The sequence below is a fragment of the Corylus avellana genome, chromosome ca5 (assembly GCF_901000735.1).
Source record: "Corylus avellana chromosome ca5, CavTom2PMs-1.0".
NCBI lineage: Eukaryota > Viridiplantae > Streptophyta > Magnoliopsida > Fagales > Betulaceae > Corylus > Corylus avellana.
The window spans coordinates 3,182,713-3,194,292 of record NC_081545.1 but is presented as its reverse complement, the minus strand read 5'-3'; the positions used below and the strand labels follow the sequence as shown (position 1 = coordinate 3,194,292).

The 11,580-nt window shown below is 33.3% G+C and overlaps 1 pseudogene; it reads left to right on the top strand.

Moving 5' to 3' along the window:
• Positions 1 to 4,645: 4,645 nt before the first annotated feature.
• The window catches only part of LOC132181550 (cellulose synthase-like protein H1), a 23,608-nt pseudogene continuing 16,673 nt past the window's right edge, over positions 4,646 to 11,580 (top strand).

Here is an 11,580-nt window from a genome sequence, read left to right as displayed (position 1 = left end):
TCAATTACTTAATTTGATATTATACGAATCATATCATCATTGTACATTAATAATATGATTCACTTGAAATCTTGAATAAAGTATTTGAATTGTCATTGAATCATATGATTAACTATTGATATTATACATTTATATTATTCATATACATATGTAGACTTATATAGACTTATAGGTTTATAACATACATTGGAAATAAGTCTCTAGATATTTAATTGTTGTATTAGTATGAATTAATATACTTATGAGTTATGTCATATTATATATGTATAATTTGTTATTATATAATCAAATGATTTAATAATCAATCTCATGTGATATAATCATATAAATTATAGTGATAATATATTAATACTCAAATTGTGATTTAATTATTTTTAAAAAAAAATTGTGATTTAATGATCAAGTGATTATATGATATAATCATATAAATTATAGTGATAATATATTAATACTCAAATTGTGATTTAATTATTTTTTTAAAAAATTGTGATTTAATGATCAAGTGATTATGTTATATGTATAATTATAAAAATATATTATATAAAAAGGCGGTTAGCGGTTAGCGGTTACGGTTAGTAGACCCAATAACCGCTAACCGCTAACCGCTAGGCGGTTATGGCGGTTAGGCGGTTAGCGGTTAATGCGGTTAAACGGTTAGGCGGTTAGGCGGTTGGCGGTTATAGCGGTTAGCGGTTAGCGGGCGGTTAAAAACCGCCTGCCTTTGCACCCCTACCCTCGGCTAGCCACTGTGCAATTTCGGTAAGGGTGCCTTCCAACACGTGACCCATCAACTGCATTGGCACTACCATATGCAAGTCAGCTGCATTGGCACTACGATCTTTCTGCACTTGTGAAGAAAGACCACTATGAGTTGAGCCCTTGGTCAGGCAATTGGTAAGAAACCCATTAAATATTTTGTTGGGTATTATCACTCTTTCCATATAAAAATTTGAAAAAAAATGCAAAATTAGTCCCTTTAGTTTATTTGATTTACGAATAACTCTCACTGGTATCAAAATGAACTAATAGATCTTTACGATATGCCAAAAATTAGTTTAGTCCATGCAGTGAAATTACGTCAAAATATTTGATGAATTCTGTTAGGTACCATGTCAATGCTAATAAATTGGTGACACGTGTTTGTCTTAACAAAAAAAATATAAATATATAAAAATAAAAAATTGAAAACTTCAAAACTTAAAAACGTAAAAAAATTATCCTCTTTTTAACCAAAAAAAAATAATAATAATAATAAATAAATAAATAAAGGGGGAAGTGTGCGATGAGTAATGCGAGAAGTTAAAATTACTGTTTGACTTGTAATTGATCACTCTTAAATTTTGATTAAGTAGTGATTTTAAAAACGACCTCATTTTCAAAGTATCACAAAAAAAATATTTTAAAAAAAATTAATTAAATTAAATTAAAAAATAAAAAATCATGTACTTAAAAGGCTTAAAAATAAGACTATTGGAAACTCCATCTAAAATTATTACCAACTTCCTTGTCATTTTCCCTACATTTAAGGATTAAAACTACTGTTTACTTCATTATCTACGTGTATTCCTTAATAGCTTCCCTTTATCATTTCATATACTAATGAAATATCATTCATTTACGTTTTTTTTTTTTTTCTCTACTTTTTTAAAGATTCAGGAGAGAGTGCTTTTTTTTTTTTTTTTTTTTAATATGCACAGAAATTAGTACAGTGCAACCCTATATATGAGGTTGTACTATAGCGATCATAATATTTAAAGGTAATATAAAAAATCTGTTATAAATGATTTTTTGTGATTTTTTTAATATTTTCTCTAAACTTAAAGAAAAATAACCACATTTAAGAAAGCTACTCTTAATGCTCTAAGAAGAAAACCCTTGGAAAGTAGAAATTATGACAATCGACAACACCAATAAGATTTAATTAGCGTTTTAAGCCAAAATCTGGTATTAAATGTAGTAGTCCAAGACATGTAGACATCACCCATTATGTCATATGTTCTCTTTTTTTTGATAGGGACCATTATGACAATTGACAACACCAATAAGATTTAATTAGTGTTTTAAGCCAAAATCTGGAATTAAATTTAGTAGTCCAAGACATGTAGACGTCACCCATTATGTCATATGTTCTCTTTTTTTTGATAGGGACCATTATGACAATTGACAACACCAATCAGATTTAATTAGTGTTTTAAGCTAAAATCTGGTATTAAATTTAGTAGTCCAAGACATGTAGACATCACCCATTATGTCATATGTTCTCTTTTTTAGAGAGACACAATTGTGGCCAAGAATTAAACAATATAAAAATAATATCTTGAATTTAGATATCATTAATAAGTCAGAATTTGAATTTACATTTGTTAGTCACTAGTAATAGTAGAGGAGACATAGACATCAGCCATTATATATGTCATATAATTATGTTTCACTTGCCGCCAAGAAACAATAAATAAAAATAGGAAAAATTTTATTAAGGATCTTTAAATTTTTATCCGTTTTGAAATATTTTTTTTAACTTTAAAATCTCTCAATTTAGTTTCTTGAACTTTTAATTACTTTTAATTTGGACCACTTCGTTAAATTTTAAACATCACATGACATTTATACTCCTAACTTTTGTATAAAATTTCAACTTTTAAAATGTTTTTTTATTTTTTAAAAAAATTAGGGATATTTTGATCTTTTTTTTTAAATTTTTAACGGCTAAAATTAACAGAAGGGTTCAAATTGAGAGCAATTGAAAGTTTAATAGATTAAATTGAGAAATTTTAAAGTTAAGAAGGAACCTTTCAAAACGGATAAAAATTTGGAGATATTTAATAAAGTTTCCCCATAAAAATAATGGCATCATTTTACCTAATTCAAAAATATAGTATAATATCTTACAAAAAAAAAAAAATATATATATATATATATATATAGTATAATAGTAGTCCTGGTCCTCAGCTTCGCTTAAACCTTTCTATGATATTATGTTGTCCAGTTCACAATTTTGTCTTTTACTAGCAAATAAAATACTAATTAAACACACTGAAAGGACATTTGGGGGAGTTTTAACCTCTCAAATTTAAAATATAGTATACTGCATAATATGAAATAATACTTAAAATACTTTATTATTGATCATTTTTCTTTTCAATAGAAAAATAATAGGCTACACATTACAAAATGAGACCATTCTGGTCTGGCCAGGAAGGATCCTTAATTGCACTTGCAGGATCCTCCTTACTAGAATTCTAATTTTTGTTTCTTTTTATTTTTTTTTGGGGTAAGTAGGGGTGGGAATCGGATAAAACGGTCCGATTTTGGTTCTTATCGATTATTAATAACAATAATTTTTGGTTAAACGGTTTCTTACCCGATACCGAACTAATAAGAATTTTAACCAAAATTATCGGTTATAACGGTACACGGTTAAACGGTTCGGTTAAACCGGTTAACCGATTATAAATCTCACCTTTTTCAGTAGTCACTACTTCTTTAACCAAAAGGCAAAAACTCTTACTTGAATTGAATCTTTGATGCTAAAAGAGAGTTCTGTGAGAGCAGATGAGGGCGGATGTTGCTACTTGCGAGAACTAGAAAGAGAAAAAAAAAAAAAATGGGGAAGAAACCCATTCTCCTGTAATGGTGAGAAGGAAAATAAAGAAAAACAATGACGAAGAAAGATTCTGCTGCGTGGGAGGAAGAGGTAAAAAAAAAAAGAAAGAAAAAGAAATATGTGGCGTGAGAATTGGGAAAAGAAATGACGAGAAGGAAAAAAAAGAAAAATGGAGGAAAAAAGAATCTATAGGCGCTTGAACCCATGACCATAAGGATTTGAGCCTTGTGCTCTAATTCCCTACCAACTGAACTAAACTGGTTTTGTTACTAGCCTTCTCCCATACCGGTTCTTATAGGTTAAAACGGTTAACCGATAACAAATGATTAATTGGACCGGATCGAACCGATAAGAATTTCGGTACAAAATTTTTAACCGATATTAAACAGTTACGGTTAATATCGGTTCGGTTGAAGCCGGTAGACGACCAGTTAAACGGTAACGGTTAATCTGCCCACTCCTATAGGTAAGTATGTAAATGTATTCCTTATTAGTCTCCAATAATTGAGACCAAAAGAACGAATATACAACTATCGAGAGTAAAAAAACTCTATATAACTTTATGAGAATGCAATTAGGAAAAGAAGCAGCCAAAAAAAAAAGACAAAAAACAAAACAAAACGAAAGAACACAAGGAAAGTGAGATCTCATTCAAGAATAGTGAGTCTAAAACCTAATATGAGAAAACAACAACAAAAACACTTAAAAAAAATATATATTCAAAATTAAAATCTCACTCAACAAATGACGTCTAAATTCTCCGAATGATGGCACTTCAAAAGTGTTAGTGTGAGAAAAGTTGCCGTTGTTTTTGTCACACCAAGCGGCGGCTCTCTCTCTCTCTATCACCATGTCGCTCTGTGTCAGCTAAAAACAAAGGAATTCAAGTATGTAAACATTGTTGAGAGAGAATTTGCAGCTAGGCCACGTGACTTCACCACTATGTCTCAAAACTTCATGTTGACCATCTCCCTGTTAGGGATGGCCACACCCTTGACTCAATAGTCGTGCAAACTCCACAAAATAATAATGGAATGATAAATGCAAGAGATCAACACACAGTATTTACGTGGTTCAGCAGTGGGCCTACATCCACGGAAGTAACTCCAATCAATCCACTATAAACAACTTGTTACAGTGGTGTTTACTCAAGTTATGCAAAACTTGAGTTAATACAGGAGTAAAACAATACAGAGAGAAACAACCTCTGTTGAAACTAATATACACTCTCAGTGGTGTATTAAAACACTCTTTTCTTAACTCTCTCTCTAGAGAATAACTGAGGCTCACTTGACTTCTCTTCTTGTGTGTGTTGTTCTTGATCTTCCTCAAGCATCAATCAAGCATTTTTGAGGCATAAGACCCCTTGGCTATTTATAGCCAAAGTTAGAAGCATCTAGAAGATGATCTTAGCCCCCAAGTTTGAATCTTCTAGATGAATGAACTTAGCCTCCAAGGTAGAACCATCTAGATGATGAAGACAAATTGAGAACCTTCTAGATGAATAGAGAATCATCTAGATACATCTTGAAGAGAACCTTCTAGATGGATGGAGAACCATCTAGATAAATCTTTGAAGAAAACCTTTTAGATGGATGGAGAACCATCTAGAATAATCTTTGTAAAGAACCTTCTAGATGGATGGAGAACCATCTAGATAAATCTTTGTATGACTTGCTCCATTTTGTTTAATCAAAATCTTATCTTAAGTAGGGAAAAACCTTGTCGGCAGCCAACACTCCCCTCATCAAAGAAGGCTATAGGATTCGTGTTGGTTGAACATGTGTGAGTCAGAGGACTCTACACAACAACTCGGTCTAGTATAAATGAATAAACACCTTCAATAGATTGAACAGACATACTCTTAATTATCTCTTTCTTCCTCCATGGCCACTTCGACCACTCTTCCTTTATATGAAGAATCCAACACAAAACACCGTACAAAGAATCTTTGATGTCATAATCTTCTTCCTTCTCCTTTCTCTCCTTGTTTATCGCCTTCTCTTCCTCAACGACCATGGCCTCACTTGGCTACTTGCCTTCCTATTCGAGTCATCCTTCACCACCACTTGGGTTCTCATCATCAACACCAAATGGAATCCCGTCGAGTACAAAACGTATCCAGACCACCTCTTACAACAGTAACTTTTACTATCTCAAAAGCTTAAGCAGATCATAGAAAGAGATCGCGTTGAATTTAATTACATATCAATTTTTCTGCTAGGACAATCGAGCTTCTGTCGGTGGATATGTTTGTAACAACTGCTGACCCTGTTCTTGAACCTCCTATCATCACTATAAATACTGAGAAAACTCTAAACAGATAAATATCACAATTTTATGCGGAATTAACAGATATATATCAAAACAAACATTCACCAAAATATGAACAATCACACACAAAGATTTTGGTGATGAAGAGGAAACCTTTTAGAAAACGTTCTAAAAGTAAAACCTCTTCGGGGCAGCTAAACCCAGGAAATCACTATCAAAAGATTATCTAAAGATTATAGACACTAGGAACACTTACAATCTTTTACAAGACCTTGACTCTGTAAGATTGACAAGCCTTCAACTTGTCTCCTCGCTCACAATCTTCTTCAACGTGATTCTCCTTTATCGGACCCTTCCGATAGACTTCAATTAAGCACACAATCAATACTAACAAAAATCTTCTAAGAGAAATCAATTTGGCTCACAACAAAATAATCACTCAACCACAGCCTCACACGAACTCTCTGGGGGTGAAGATTCGTACTTCTCTCTTCTATAATGATGTATATAGACCCCCGACAAAACCCTGGACCTAACCCACTTAAAATCACGTTTTTGGGCATAAAACTTACGGGGTGTCCGGACATGTTAATGGGCTGTCCGGACACGGCTTTGTGGAGAAAAATTTGAGTTTCTAGAAATGAGGTCCGGACCCGGGGAATTGCAGTCCGGACCCGGCCTGTCCAGTTTTGATCAACAGCTCCGATCGATGGGCGTTTGTGGTCCGATTGAGCTGAAATTTTGCAGGGACGTTCATAACACATGAATCCACATTATGAACGGTGGAGATTGGATTCTGAGCATTTTATATCAGTATTTGAGCTCATAAACAGTAGCATCTGCATTTTGGAACTGAATTAAGCCAATACAAGAACTAACAAACTCCCCCTTTGGCAATTTAGTGACAAAACCAAAATGTCGAGCCAATCCCATCTCCCCATATTTACTCCCCCTTTTTGTCACAGAATGACAAAAGGTCTTCATGTTTCCTGAAACACTTCACAAAATACATCAAGGCATATGTGGAACAAGAAGACATAAGTAAAACTCATGATAAAAAAACAACAAGAAACTGGAAATGCAAAGCATGTTTCTCCCCCTCAAAAGTTAAATGAACACACATAATAACACATCAATGACTCATGTATTGCACAACGAATATCCAAACATGCTCCAAATATGCAAAATATACATGAGACTAAAAATGGCAAGAAACTTATATTGCTTAACACAAGCAAAGAAAAATGTTCCATTCATCCCATGCTTGGGTGGTGTGTGTGTAAGCCATCAAAAGAGAAAAAATTTTAACTTACAAAATGAGGAGAAAGTTTCACCACCATGAGGTTTTGACAAGTATATCAAATCAAAAGTCGAACCTTATCACACTAGGGCCTAGCCACTCTCATCCTATACATTTCTCTTTGTAAAATATTTTGCACAAGTTTGACACAGTGAAATAAATTCCTTTTAGAATATGATCTTTTAATTTTATTTGTTTCACTATTTTGTTTATTTTTCTCTTTGAGAAAGTGTCCTTAAACTTTTGGTGCTTATCACAAAAGAGAAAGCAGGAATTTTTAAGCCCTAGGTTCAACTAGCATATGGTCAATTTGAAAAATATGACTAGTCAAAAACCTCATATGGTTACCTAACAGACCTCTCAAATAAAGTGAAACAAAACCTCAATTTAAGCTTAACTGTGCACAAGAAATAAAGCATAGGCAAAAAGTACCACATAAGCTCAGGCTTTAGATAACCACAAAAACAAGTCTATTGACACAAATTTTCATCTCATGCATATTAAGAACATTCCAAGACGCAAGGAATTAAATTCATAAAAAGTAACATGAGAAATTAATGAACTATTTAGGTGCATAAGACAAAATAAAGAAAAGAAAAAAAAAACAACCAAAGTAAAATATTTTTGTCTTTTTGTTATTTTTCACAAAAGAAATGCACACAAACAAAATACAATTTCAAAACAAAATAAAACAAAAATGCAATGAAAAACGAAAAATAACATGCTCTAGGATATGTAAAGATATGCAAGAAAATCAATCCTAGGGATGTGAGTGACTCACCTAACATAAGGTGAGATCATCATCACTCCCCCTCAAGGGGTGAATGGTATCATCCTTCCTAATCCAAACTTGAGAAATCTTAGGTCTAGACTTATGACTTTGCTCAAACTTATTTAGCCTAGATAACATTTCTCTCATCATTATGACCAAACCCTCACTTTCTTTCCTACAATAGGAATTTTCATTTATATGTACATGAGGTTTTAAATTAAAACAGTGAGGTCGAATGTGACCCACTTTGCCACAGTGATGACATGTAGGGACAAACCTTTGTGAAAGTAATTTCCTAGGAGGATGCACGACTCTAGGTGTAGGGCAAGATGCATGAGGCTCAATGTAGATTTTCTTACCTTTATTACCTTGAGGAGTCAGAGCAACTACTTGCTTTTTTTCACTTGAAGATTCTTCTACTTTCACTAGTTTAACAAAAACAGTCTTTGAAGTAGAAGCACGGTTAGAAGATAAAGAAGCAGTTTTATCAAATCCTAAGCCAGATCTGTCGCTAGATTGCTTTTGAATATGCAACATTTTATCAAGCTTTTCACTAGAGAATTTACTCAAGTGATTTCTAGATGCAATCAGATCATTTTGAAGGGATTTATTTTTAGCAATTAACACATGATTTTCAGATTTGAGAGTATTGCAAACAACATGTGAATCACTCAAAGATTTCAACAAATTATCCCTTTCAAGCTCAAGATTCTTAAAATCCTTAACAATTTTCAAGTTAGTATTTCTAAGCATAGAAAACTTTTTTCATTAAATTGTTAAAGGAGTTTTGAAGATCATTAACCCTATTTGATTCATTACCAGGGTTAGACTGAACATCTGATTAATTAGAATCATCAGAATCATAGGATGCAACAAAAGCCATATAATTAGGAGTTTCTTCCTCATCAGTGTCACTCAATGTAATATTGAAGGCTTTTTGACCTTTTGGCTTATTACTCTTGAGGTTAGCACAATCCTTTTGCACATGACCATAGCCAGAACACTCATAACATTTTGGACCACGTGGGTCTCTTTCATTTCTACCCTGAGTACTCTCTTTTTGTTTTCCAAATTTCTTGGAAATTCTATGTTCATTCCTAAAATACCTTCTAGCTATCAATGCAAATTCCTCATGATCTAGTGAATCCTCATCAGATAACTCATCAGAGTTCTTCCTAAGAGTTCTAAGGGCAATATCCTTATTTTTCCTAGGTTGAGGCAAGGAAAACTCATAAGTTTGAAGAGTACCAACTAACTCTTCTATCCTCATGGTATTAAGATCAGTGCATGACTCAATAACAGTTATCTTCATTTTGAATCTTTCAGGGAGTGATCTCATAACTTTTCTAATAAGCTTAGTGTCAGAAACTTTCTTTCCTAGATTTATCATGGAATTTCTAATTTCACTAAGTTTACCAAAAAATTCATTGAATGTCTCATCCTCTAACATTTTAATATCCTCAAACTGAGAAACTAACATTTGAAGTTTTGAAGCTTTAACAAGATTAGTTCCTTCATACGTAGTTTCTAGGATCTCCGATGCATCCTTGGCACTGTCACAATTTGAAATTCTGGAGAACTCAGTTTGTGAAATTGCCAAGCATAGAGCATTCATAGCTTTGTCATTCGCCATACGAGTTTGTTTTTCAACATTAGACCATTCAGCTGTCGGCTTATCTGGAGCTTTAAATCCAGATTCAATGACATGCCAAACGTCTATAGATTTTAAAAAAAATCTCATACAGGATTTCCAATAGCCATAATTTGATCCATCAAAATTAGGCATAGTGTTAAGGGTTTGAGACATCTTAAATAATAAACAAAGATCACACTCAGGAATTTAATCATTCACGGAGTGAACCCACTCTGATACTAATTGAGAAAACTCTAAACAGATAAATATCACAATTTTATGTAGAATTAACAGATATATATTAAAACAAACATTCACCAAAATATGAACAATCACACACAAAGATTTTGGTGACGAAGAGGAAATCTTTTAGAAAACGTTCGAAAAGTAAAACCTCTCCAGGGCAGCCAAACCCAGGAAATCAATATGAAAAGATTATCCAGAGATTACAGACACTAGAAACACTTACAACCCTTTGCAAGACCTTGACTCTATAAGATCGACAAGCCTCCAACTTGTCTCCTCGCTCACAATTTTCTTCAACGTGATTCTCCTTTATCGGACCTTTCCGATAGACTTCAATTAAGTACACAATCAATACTAACAAAAATCCTCTAAGAGGAATCAATTTGGCTCACAACAAAATAATCACTCAGCCATAGCCTCACACGAACTCTCTGGGGGTAAAAATTCGTACTTCTCTCTTCTATAATGATGTATATATACCCCGACAAAACCCTAGACCTAACCCACTTAAAATCACGTTTTTGGGCCTAAAACTTACGGAGTGTCCGGACATGTTAATGGGCTGTCCGGACACGGCTTTGCGGAACAAAATTTGAGTTTCTGGAAATGAGGTCCGGACCCGGGGAATTGCGGTCCGGACCTGGCCTGTCCAGTCTTGATCAACAGCTCCAATCGATGGGTGTTTGTGGTCCGATTGAGCTGAAATTTTGCAGGGACGTTCATAACACATGAATCTACATTATGAACGGTGGAGATTGGATTCTGAGCATTTATATCAGTGTTTGAGCCTGTGAACAGTAACATATGCATTTTATAACTGAATTAAGCCAACACAAGAACTAACAAATACTGTGCTCTCTTTGTTGGCAGTTGATTATCCACCTCACAAACTTGCTTGCTATGTTTCCGATGATGCTTGTTCTCTTCTCACTTTCTAATCTCTTGTCGAGGCTTCAAAGTTTGCCATGCTCTGGGTTTCATTTTGTAAGAAGTACGATATTTCAAGTTAGGGCTCCTTTTAGATACTTTTTCAATGACACCCTATCATCCAGTGATATCTCTTGGGAATTCCGACAAGAATGGATGAGGATGAAGGTATATATATATATATATCTCTTAAATAAATGTTATAGGACAGCTAGCAATTTATTAGTTTTTCACATAGCTAATATGAAAATTATTTTAACAAGATTAATTGATGTTGCCCATAAAACTTTGAATATGTTAGGTAATAAACTTAATTTTTGTTTCTCTTCCATTCTTATTCTCTTTCTCTTAGGCTTTGTTTGTTTCAGTGTAAAATTATTTATAGAATATACTTTCCGTATTTTCGGGTGTTTGGTACGAAGGAAAATAATAGTCATCGAAACATATTTTCGATTTGATCGAAAAACCACTTTAATTTTCAAAAAATAGTTTTAATTTTTGATAACTATAAACCATTTTTCAAGTTCACTACAAAAAAAAGGCCATTTTTTGACGTGGCAAACAGTAGCATTTTTTTGCCACGTCAGTAAATGCTGACGTGCCAAAAGTGGCACGTCAACAAATTTTTTGCTGACGTGCCACTTTTGGCACGTCAACATTTACTGACGTGTTGAAAACAACACGTCAGTATTTACCGACGTGTCATAATTGACTCGTCAGTAAATTTGAACCCAATTTAATTTTACATCATTTTAAAATTAATAACTAATTAATTTATGATTTACTGACGTGTCAATATTTGACACGTCAGTAAATATTGACGT